Source organism: Cervus elaphus, chromosome 28, assembly GCF_910594005.1.
Source record: "Cervus elaphus chromosome 28, mCerEla1.1, whole genome shotgun sequence".
NCBI lineage: Eukaryota > Metazoa > Chordata > Mammalia > Artiodactyla > Cervidae > Cervus > Cervus elaphus.
Genome location: NC_057842.1, coordinates 17,573,205 through 17,584,838, shown reverse-complemented (window position 1 = coordinate 17,584,838; position 11,634 = coordinate 17,573,205). Strand labels below are relative to the sequence as shown.

General features: G+C 36.8%; 1 pseudogene; it reads left to right on the top strand.

The window, feature by feature from the left end:
- Positions 1 to 4,214: 4,214 nt before the first annotated feature.
- Positions 4,215 to 10,993, top strand: LOC122685326 (annotated as a pseudogene).
- The last annotated feature ends 641 nt before the right edge of the window (positions 10,994 to 11,634 follow it).

Sequence of the window (11,634 nt, the reverse complement as noted above, 5' to 3'; positions counted from 1 at the left end):
TATGATTTATTTCGAAATTATTCATTAGAAAGCTTGTAAGGGTTTATACTTCAATCAGAACAGAATGCTGATTCGTTAGACGGCTGCTCTTTGGTCAGGGCCATGAGATCACAAAGAGACATGACTGAGTGACTAAACACGCGTATGCTGTACTAGTTTTAAAATACTCTGATTATCATCCCAATATGAATCTGCCAGCACTCATTTGAATGTATCCTCCATAATAGATGTTAGTCTGTTTTTTAAAAATTAGCGATATGGTAGGATCTAAACTCTGATTTATGTTTCATGATGTATTTGTTGGTAAGATTGAAAATGTTTTCACATACTTAGCATGGTATTTTTTATGGAGAATGGAGGAATTTTTATGCTCCCCTTTCCTGTTAGAGGAAGTACAGCAAGTAAAGGTAGGCTTTGGGAAAGATATGATTTAATTTTTATCCTTTGGATGTGACAAACTGGTGAATACACTAAATAAGAAAATCATAATTAATGAACCGCTACCTGCCCCAAAATGGGTTGCTATGGTCTTAGAGTTTTAAAAATATTCCAAATAGTTTTAGTATTGGTTTTATCGTACATGCTGTTTTTAAACAAGGCTTCTCTTGTTAATTATTCTGTCCTTGGCTCAAATAAACAGCAGTCTGGAACACACCTCAGCCAACATAGGAAGCAGAAGGGAGAAATCAAAACAGGATGATAAAATTCACACCAATTAGTTCACAAAATAAAAAATGCCCACATGGAAGATAAAATGCCATCTTCTCATTCTCCAACTTTAGCCTTTCACTCGAATAGCAGGATGCAGATTCTCATATTTCAAGATTCATATATTCCATAGCTTAAGACAGACAAATTACCAAATGGCAGTTCCATACCATCGTTCCCATTGTCTGCTACTATCTAAAAACTAACTCAAATTAGGCAAACTTATATTATGTATCTGGAGGAGAACTGACTAAGTTTTCAGGAATCTTGAAAGTAAGCTTCCAGCATGAAAATGGAAAATAAGTTGAAGAATATTAATAAATGTTAATAAAACTTGATAAGTACGGAAGTAGAGGAAAATAGCATGGGAAACTTTTTGCTCTGGAAAACAGCTTGATGTGCTTCTCCCTTAAAACGCCATAGATGATTTCCATATTCACATCTGTATTTGTCATGCCAGGGAAGAACTAAAGGGAGAAAGAAAAGGAATGTCAGCGGCTGGCAAGGAACAGGAAAGCCTGCTGTGATTCAGGAATTCAGGTTTTACATCATACATAGTCAAGATGCTACTCATACCAAAGACAGGTCACTGTCTTCCCCTTAACTACCTGTGTATACTATCCCGGAAATATTTTCACATTAAACTTAGGGCTTCTTTCCAGCATTCTTTCAGTATATTTGACAAATTCACAACCAATGTGTTTCAGATGGAACTGCTTAGAAAAGCATGCCATATTTTCCATCTATTCATTGATTTCTAACAACTTAGATTTGTGCCTTAATTTCTTAGTAACATCTAACAAACAGTGGAAGTGACAGATAGCTTCAAGGGATTAGATCTGATAGACAGATGTCTGAGGAGTCTTTACAAATAGCTGAGAAAAGAAGAGAAGTGAAAGGTAAAGAAGAAAAGGAAAGATATCCCCATTTGAATGCAGAGTTCCAAAGAATAGCAAGGAGAGATAAGAAAGCCTCCCTCAATGATCAATGCAAAGAAATAGAGAAAAACGATAGAATGGGAAAGACTAGAGATCTCGTGAAGAAAATTAGAGATATCAAGGGAAACTTTCATGAAGAGATGGGCTAAATAAAGGACAGAAATGGTATGGACCTAACAGAAGCAGAAGATATTAAGAAGAGGTGGCAAGAATACACAGAAGAACTCTGCAAAAAAGATCTTCATGACCCAGATAAGCACGATGGTTATGATCACTCACCTAGAGCCAGACATCCTGGAGTGTGAAGTGAAGTGGGCCTTAGGAAGCATCACTACAAACAAAGCTAGTGGAGGTGATGGAATTCCATTTGAGCTATTTCAAATCCTGAAAGATGATGCTGTGAAAGTGTTGCACTCAATATGCCAGCAAATTTGGAAAACTCAGAAGTGGCCTCAGGACTGGAAAAGGTTAGTTTTCGTTCCAATCCCAAAGAAAGCAATGCCAAAAAATGTTCAAACTGCTGCACAATTGCACTCATCTCACATGCTAGCAAAGTAACACTCAAAATTCTCCAAGCCAGACTTCAGCAATATGTGAACCGTGAACTTCCAGATGTTCAAGCTGAATTTAGCAAAGGCAGAGGAACAAGAGATTAAACTGCCAACATCCACTGGGTCATCAAAAAAGCAAGAGAGTCCCAGAAAAACATTTACTTCTGCTTTATTGACCATGCAAAAGCCTTTGTCTGAGTAGATCACAACAGACTGTGGAAAATTCTTAAAGAGATGGGAATACCAGATCACCTGACCTGCCTCCTGAAAAATCTGTATGCAGGTCAAGAAGCAACAGTTAGAACTGGACATGGAACAACAGACTGGTTCCAAATTGGGAAAAGAGTACATCAAGGCTGTATATTGTCACCCTGCTTACTTAACTATATGCAGAATACAGCACTCTTTTCAGGGAATCTATCTCCAATTTTAGAATGTCCATAACTATAAGCAAAGAAAGCACCATAGAGAAGAGAATGAATTAACAGTTACTATCTAGGAAATATTATTCAAAGTCTATTTGAATAGGCCTTCAATCCTATCTCTAAGTCTACAGTTGTGGGACTAAAAGTAGTATACTCAGTATGATAGAGTGTCCAGTAAGGTATGATGATGCCTACTTGAAGAGAAATCATTTCCAAGCCATTGCACCTTGAATAATTTAAAGGTAAGCACTATTGACATACCTGTTAGACTGAATAAACTCAGAATACAGTATACATTGATGAGACTTTTGCTATCTATAAATATTAAATAAGCATTCAGTTTTAGACAGTTCTGGACTTTCTGAGTATAAGCACTGTTCCTAATGATAGGCATATATAGTACCCTGTAGTATACAGGAAAAAAAATAAAGAGGAAAGGAAAACCTATATTTTAGACCCAGCTGATTAATTCTCTCTGAAAAGTTATCTATGCTCTCTGAACTGTCATTTACCTGAGATCTTAATCAAGAAAGCTGAGTGCTGAAGAATTGATGCTTTTGAACTGTGGTGTTGGAGGAGACTCTTGAGAGTCCCTTGGACTGCAAGGAGATCAAACCAGTTAATCCTAAAGAAAATCAGTCCTGAATGTTCATTGGAAGAACTGATGCTGAAGCTGAAACTCCACTACTTTGGCCACCTGATGTGAAGAACTGACTCATTGGAAAAGATCCTGATGCTGGGAAAGACTGAAGGCAGGAGGAGAGGGGGAAGACAGAGGATGAGATGGTTGGATGGCATCACCAACTCGAAGGACATGAGTTTCAGCAAGTTCTGGGAGCTGGTGACAAACAGGGAAGCCTGGCATGCTGCAGTCCATGGGGTCTCAAAGAGCTGGACATGACTGAGTGACTGAACTGAACTGAGCTGAACACAACATAGACCACAATACATTATAGTGGAAATAATGATTTGAGAGTCAAAAATTGCTAAAGAGCAGAACTGACTTCCATGTTTATTTAAGGACTTTCCATGGAACAATGATTTTTAAATTAAGTTCTTATCTCCTCTATTATAGGATTTTCCTGGAAGAATTGCAGTTGGGAAAGTGGCCCCTTTCTTATGATTTAAACTCAGTCCTTCACTGCTCCATGCTGCAATCATTAGAGCTTGTAAAATCCCTTTTGCAGACTTGCAAGAAGGTTTTTCACATTATCTCCATCATGGTTTATATACCCAAAGAACAAAGATAGAATCACTGAACTCATACAATTGCAAGGTTCAGTGGAATTACGTTATTGAACTACTATTGCTAACAATGAAAGACATCTATTCTCAGTATTACTGTAAGAGCCAAACTGGAAAGAAACTTTCAGATAATCTATGCAAACAAAATACTTGTCTTAAAATTAATAGAAAATGATTTTTTTTCTATTATGATCTCTATTTCACATATAAATGACTTTGATAAAGTCTTCTATAAAAGGAAGTAAAAATATTTTTATATCTCTAAATGTTATATTTGGCTCTTACATAGTCCAATATATGGATCATTGTTCAAACTTATAATTTTTAACCCAAATATTTTTATCATGTAGTCACTGTATAAATTTTGTATTAATTTTTAGCACATTGAAGAATAAGAAAGAAAAGAATTTATAAAAAATAGAATTTTACAATTGAAATGTTGCAAAACTTATTTAACTCCTTTAGTGCTTACTTAATTTATTCATTTCTCATTCTTTTGCAATAATAATGTTAAAGTAGATATATAAAATTTAAGATAACTCAGTTTAGAAAAACAATTGGAAATAGATTAAGAGAAAATGATACTAAAAAGGGTAACCAGTACTTTTGACAAGTCATGATAAGATACAGGGCCTGGTTCTTAAATTCTGGGAACCAACTGTACTGAAAACCAACACCTTTTTTTTTCTCCTGTACACCTAGCTACAGTATGTTTCCCATTCACCCTTTGCAACAAGAGTAGTCATGCTACTGAGTCCTGACCAATGAAACTTGGCCACAGAGATGTGCAACACTTCCACACCTGGCTTTCCTCTTCTGCTAATTGAAAGGACCCTACTCTAGGACCTAAGGGAGGATAGACCTGCAAATTAGAAGGAGCCTGAGTTTCCAAATGACCATGAAAGTGGTTTAAACCAGAAACACATACATTAACTTTTGCGTGAGAAAGAAATAACTCCTATTGCATTAAGCCACTGATATTTTGGAGTTTAATGCTTAACATAACCAACTTAGTAAAGTAAAGAGAAACTTTTAAAAGTTAAAAATTTTACTTCAGTACACATATACATACATAAAAGCTCAAATGATAGCATGCATAAATGGAGAAATCTGAATAAGCTCTGTGGATTTTACCCATGTCAAATTCTTGGCATCCTTATTATGCTGTAGTTACACAGGATGTTAACTTTGGGGGAATCTAAGTGGAAAAGTACAGAGACCTTCCTGTACATTTATTTGCAACATCCTATATATCTATAATTATATAAAAATAATTTAAAATCTTAAATATTTTCCTTGATTAGAGGTAAAAATTGTTTAAAATATTTAGAGAAAACCAAATTTGATTTTTCTTATTTGCTTACTATATAGGTACAAATGAGGTATTTATATCATTAAAAAAGTTGTAGAATATAGAAACTGTCAAAGTGGAGATTTTGCATCTAATTCTTATAGTAACTTTTCACAAAAACTGGAAGACAGTATAAATTGAAGCATTATTTGGTAAAGATGATTTGATAATGATCTAAAATGATATGATCCAAAACCATAAGTGTCTATTTGAAAAACTAGATTTTAAACAAATTAAAAGAAAAAAAGGTAACAGCTCAGGACTTTCCAAGCACTTTTAATTTTGATTCATGTTAGATAATGCTCATATCCACAACACAACACACAATACACACATGTGAATCAGGTGCAGCTTCCATCTACCACTCAGAAAGAAGATAATGGAATCAAGAGCATTAGAACAATACAATCATTAAACCAACCTTGACTTCGCTCTTACTTACTCTTTAATATAAATTATTTGTCTTCTTCAGGACTTTCTTATTGTCAAAAAATAAGTAGTGATACACTGTGGAAGAACTCTTTGCTAACTCTTTGTGGTTAGAAAAAATCCACTAGAGTGAGTTTCTTGGTCTGTCAGACAAGCTAAGACCTATGCCCTATGGCTTTTTGACAAGTAGGCAAATCATATCATGCTGCCTGTAAAACTCGATGTCTCTGCCATCTCTTTACGAGAGTGGGTTCCACATGGTATCTGCCTCACTGGAGATGTGATGTCTGTGATCACTAGCGCAGGAGTTCCTCACTTTTATTGCAAGTGTGTTAGTTGCTCAGTCATGTCCAACTATTCACAACCCTATGGACTGTAGTCTGTCCACCAGGATCTCTGTCCTTGGAATTCTCAAGGCAAGAATACTGGAGTAGGTAGCCATTTCCTTCTCCAGGGGATCTTCCCAAGCCAGGGCTTCAACCTCAGTCTCCTGAAATGCAGGTGGATTTTTTTCCATCTGAACCACCAGAGAAGAGGCCACCTTTTACTGAAAGAGTTGTGCATTTTATCCTTGTGCCCCAGCAAAGCAAGAACTTACAAGGATGAGAAATTTCTTATTATAGGAAAGAGGTTCAAAGAATGAGACAGCTAAAAAGAGTGACAAATATCTGCTAGACAGCACATGTATAGACTAACATTTAAAATAAGATGTTATTGGGGAACTGCAGTTGCAGCTCTTCTGTCCAAACTGAGATGCTGGGATGAGGGCCCAGGCCAGCAGTGGTCTGGAGCACTTCTGTAGCCGGGGCAAGGCCCTACAATGCTTCCAGGTATGGACTCGCTCCTCTCCTGCAGGCCTCTGCCTCCATGCTCACGGTCAATGCGTGGGTTCTGTTTCACCAGAAAAGGAGGATTGTCCAGATGCGGAAGATGCAAGCAGGCATTTTACTGTGAGGTAGCAAGTGAGAAGGATGACTGGCTGATGCATAGGCTGGAATGTTCTCCCACGGTTTGTTTTGGGGGAAAACTGGAATCCTTCAGAGACTGTAAGGTTAATTGCAAGAATTCTGGCTACATATACACCATGGAATATTACTCAGCCATTAAAAAGAATTCATTTGAATCAGTTCTAATGAGATGGATGAAACTGGAGCCCATTATACAGAGTGAAGTAAGCCAGAAAGATAAAGACCAATACAGTATACTAACACATATATATGGAATTTAGAAAGATGGTAACAATAAACCTATATGCAAAACAGAAAAAGAGACACAGATGTACAGAACAGACTTTTGGACTCTGTGGGAGAAGGCGAGGGTGGGATGTTTTGAGAGAACAGCATCGAAACATGTATATTATCTATAGTGAAACAGATCACCAGCCCAGGTTGGATGCATGAGACAAATGCTCGGGCCTGGTGCACTGGGAAGACCCAGAGGGATCGGGTAGAGAGGGAGGTGGGAGGGGGGATCGGGATGGGGAATACATGTAAATCCATGGCTGATTCACATCAATGTATGACAAGACCCACTGCGGTATTGTAAAGTGATTAGCCTCCAACTAATAAAAATAAATGAAAAAAAAAAAAAAAAAGAATTCTGGCTATACGTAAAATCCACCCAGAAAGAACACCTTCAGAGAAATGGTTAGCCATGAAGGTGTTGGAGTCATATCTGGATAAATTAGATAATGAGAAGGATTTGATTCAGAATGATCTTGCTGCTCTGTATTGCTTTCATTCCAAGCACTTTCAGTTCCCCAAAAATGATATCCTGGTAGTACTCTTCATACAGGTTAGCTGTCATGAATTTGCAATTGAAGGTGAGGAACTTTCTCATTTGGGATCAGCAACATTTGCTGATGTTGCCCCAATGTCATTGTGACCTGCAAGGGGACCCGGGCAGAAGTCAGAGAAATCCAACCAGGAGAGGAGATTTTTACCAGCTACATTGACCTCCTGTACACAACAGAAGATATGAATGACTGGTTAAGAGATTCTTTTTTTTTTTTTTTAATGCTTGTAAGAGCAAGGATGTACCAACAAAGACAAGGATAAGGCCAAGGTGGAAACCTGGAGGTTCACCTATCCCCCAGAGGCAGAGACATGATCAGATATGTTTGCAATATATTGAGTTATGAAAGGCCAAGCACTACACAAGTTCCCCAGTGAGCTGCTGGAGATCTGCGAACTCAGCCAGGAGAAGAGCTGCATGTTTGAGGACAGTAACATGTTCAGGAGGCACATGACGTGCCAAGCATCTGCTTGTGCATGCAAAACTGGGAGGGAGCCCTACCATACAGACAGAAAATCACCCAGCCCTACAATAAGCACTGTCCTCTGTATGCCCTCAGCCTCCACGTGGCTGAAGTTAGGAAGACTGTAAGGTGGGCCTGGAGAACAAAGCTTCTGGGGAGAGAGCCCTGAAGAAAGCCATTACCAACATGGAAATTTCTCTGTGTGTTTTTAGTTGCTTAGTCATGTCCAACTTTTTATGACCCTGTGGACCGTAGCCTTGCAGGTTTCTCTGTCCATGGAATTTTCCAAGCAAGAATACTGGAGTGGGTTGCCATTTCCTACTCTAGAGGATCTCCCTGGCTCAGGGATTGAACCCATGTTTCCTATGTCTCCTGTATTGGCAGGTGGAGTCTTTACCACTGCACCATCTGAGAAGTCCCAACAAAGAAGTAGCTGATGGCCGAGATAACCTGTACATTTCTGAGATCAAACAGGAACTGGAAAATCACTGATACTGTGCCAACATTTTAGCATTTTAGTTTGTATTTAAACCCTGGTGCAGAAACCTTCAAGGATTTGACTATTTCAAATCATACACGGCATGCCAACATTTCTGTAAACTCAATGGAATGGAAACACGACTCGCACTTAAACCTTATAGATGGCTTACTTGGATTTTGGTCTTAATCTTTTACCTTAATGTCAAATTATTATTTGAATTTTTTTTTCTATAAGAGATAATGGCATGGTTTCATATAATATACCTCAGACAGATTGACTTTAAAATTGCAGTTATTTTTTCCTTCATGCCCACTGTAATGTTCTGAACAATTAAAAAGGTAGCAGTAAAAAATAAATAAATAAAATGTTATTTTTTTTCTACTTGGCAGTTAAGAATTCTGGCAAACACTGCCTCAGTCAGGTGATGAAGGTCAACCTCACCCAAATAATAATAATACTCCCAACAGAGTGTGGTGTCATGAGAATGGAAGTGCATCTCTGTGACCATCCTCCCCAAAAGGCACAATCTCATTTAACAATGAGAAAAGCATCAGGCAAGAGGCAAAATATCTGAAGAGCACTCTTCAAAACAGAATTATCAAAAATAGGCAAAGACTGAGACTCTGTCATAAAGCAGAGAAGGCGAAGGAGACATGATGACGAAATATAATGTCCTGGAAGGGATCCTGGAACATAAAAGACATAGGAAAAAGTGAGTGAACCCCAAATAAAATGTGGAGTACTCCTCAGACTTTTGGCTAAGATCAAATGTGAATAAAATGAGAAGTTCAGTTAAAAGTAATGTACCAGTGTTGGCTTCTTAGTTGTGACACATGTACCATAGTAATATAACGTTAATAATAAGAGAAACTGGGCATGTGAAGGGCATAGGGGAACTTGCTGTACTGGCTTTTCATCGTTTCTGTAAATAAATTAAAAAAAAAAAAAACCTCATATTAAAAAAGAATACTTTTACACCAGCTGGTTAATGTTCTTGTGGACACTGGAGTGAAAATATTCCCCCATTTTCTTCCTCATTTTTCATTAATGACTGGTAAAGTACCTTATGACGACAGTTTTACTCTTGTTTTTTAAGTTTTTAAGTTTTACTCTTAAGTTTTTTAAGACATTATGATACCATTGTCATTTGTGGCTTCTTTTGATTTTAACCAAGATTGATTCAAAGTATTTAAGTCTTGTAATTTTCTATTTCGACAGCATCTCACAAAAAATCACAAGCAACCAAGACTAACAATTTCCATAGACTATTAGATCTAGAAAATATTTCTATGCTGAGGTTATATCTAGACAGTAGTGGTTCAGAGTTACATATCCTGATAGGCTCTGGGGTTGGGAATATTCTTATTCATATTTTAAATGGCATTTATCCTGTGATTGTGAACATTAAGGGGCTAAATCAATTTTTCTCATTGAATGAAAGGCATATCTCTTCTCCATATGGAGGTAAACTGTGGGGGATTTACCACAGGAATTTAACAAATCATTATAAAGTTGTTATGAACATTTTCAAAAAATAGTATTACTTATAAAACTGATGTGTAGCCAAAATATACTAGGTTGAACCCTTTAATTAAAGTCAAATTTGTATTCAAGAACATACCTGTATGTCTGAATTCTCAACCACTGAGGAGTAACTTTATTAAAAAGTATTATTTAAACCTGATTAGCTGCTGACTCTGCCAGAATGTCAAAAGAGAAGGAATTGTAAACCTTTTGGGCAGGGTACGGGTTTGGTGAGAAGACTTTCTAGCAACACTGTGTTCACAGACATGCAGTAAACATTCTGTCTACCCAGAATGTACCTCTCTGCCAAAATTCAAACTAGTTTGATATTCATGATGTTCATAATGTTTCAAACATCCAACTAGTTCTGATGTTTATAACAAATAAAAGGGATTTAGTTATAACTTGTAGTGATACAAGCTGTTCTTTAAAGGACTCTTTCAAAAACACTTTTTATATGAAAACAATTATTAAAAGCAGCAGAATGATAAGTTTTAATGAAATGTAAACTTATATGACATTGTAAGAGAGGTATTTTTATATCTTAATGATGAAAATAATACTTAAGGACTTCTTTCAACTATATTGACAAGAGTAATTTGTTCAAAGTAGATCTCTGCCAATGTTTCCTTCTAATGAAAGGTTTTGAGCAGAGTCTCAGAAACTGGCATAAAGATTTTTGGGTCATATAGCTACCCCAGAACTGGAGCCAGCCATAGGATATGAACAATTCTGGCACAGAACTTGATAAACAAGCTTAGTACAAAAATTTCCAATGCCAAGACAGTTAATTAATATATATCAAACTTCTTTGCATAGCTAAACATGCCCTTTTTTTTTTTTTTTTTTTTGCTTTCTCATAAAAATTTTTTCATACTGTTGATCATCGTTGAATCCTTGCCTCTCATTATTTCTATGTTATCTTTCTGTCTTTGGGAATCTTTTGCCTCACCACTTAAATAAGAGATAAATCCATGCACCTATGGGCACCTTATCTTTGTCAAAGGAGGCAAGAAATGGAGAAAAGACAACCTCTTTAACAAGTGGTGCTGGGAAAACTGGTCAACCACTTGTAAAAGAATGGAACTAGAACACTTTCTAACACCATACACAAAAATAAACTCAAAATGGATTAAAGATCTAAATATAAGACCAGAAACTATAAAACTCCTAGAGGAGAACATAGGCAAAAGACGCTCTGACATAAATCACAGCAGGATCCTCTATGACCCACCTCCCAGAATAATGGAAATAAAAGCAAAAATAAACAAATGGAACCTAATGAAACTTAAAAGCTTTTGCACAATGAAGGAAACTATAAGCAAGATGAAAAGACAGCCTTCAGAATGGAAGAAAATAATAGCAAACAAAGCAACTGACAAACAATTAATGTAAAAAATATACAAACAGCTCATGCAGCTCAATTACAGAAAAATAAACAACCCAAACAAAAAAATGGGCCCAAGAACTAAACAGACATTTCTCCAAAAAAGACACACAGATGGCTAACAAACACATGAAAAGATGCTCAACTTCACTCATTATCAGAGAAATGCAAATCAAAACCACAATGAGGTACCATCTCACACTGGTCAGAATGGCTGCTATCAAAAAGTCTACAAGCAATAAATGCTGGAGAGTGTGTGGAGAAAAGGGAACCCTCTTACACTGTTGGTGGGAATGCAAACTAGTACAGCCGCTATGGAGAACAGTGTGGAGATTCCT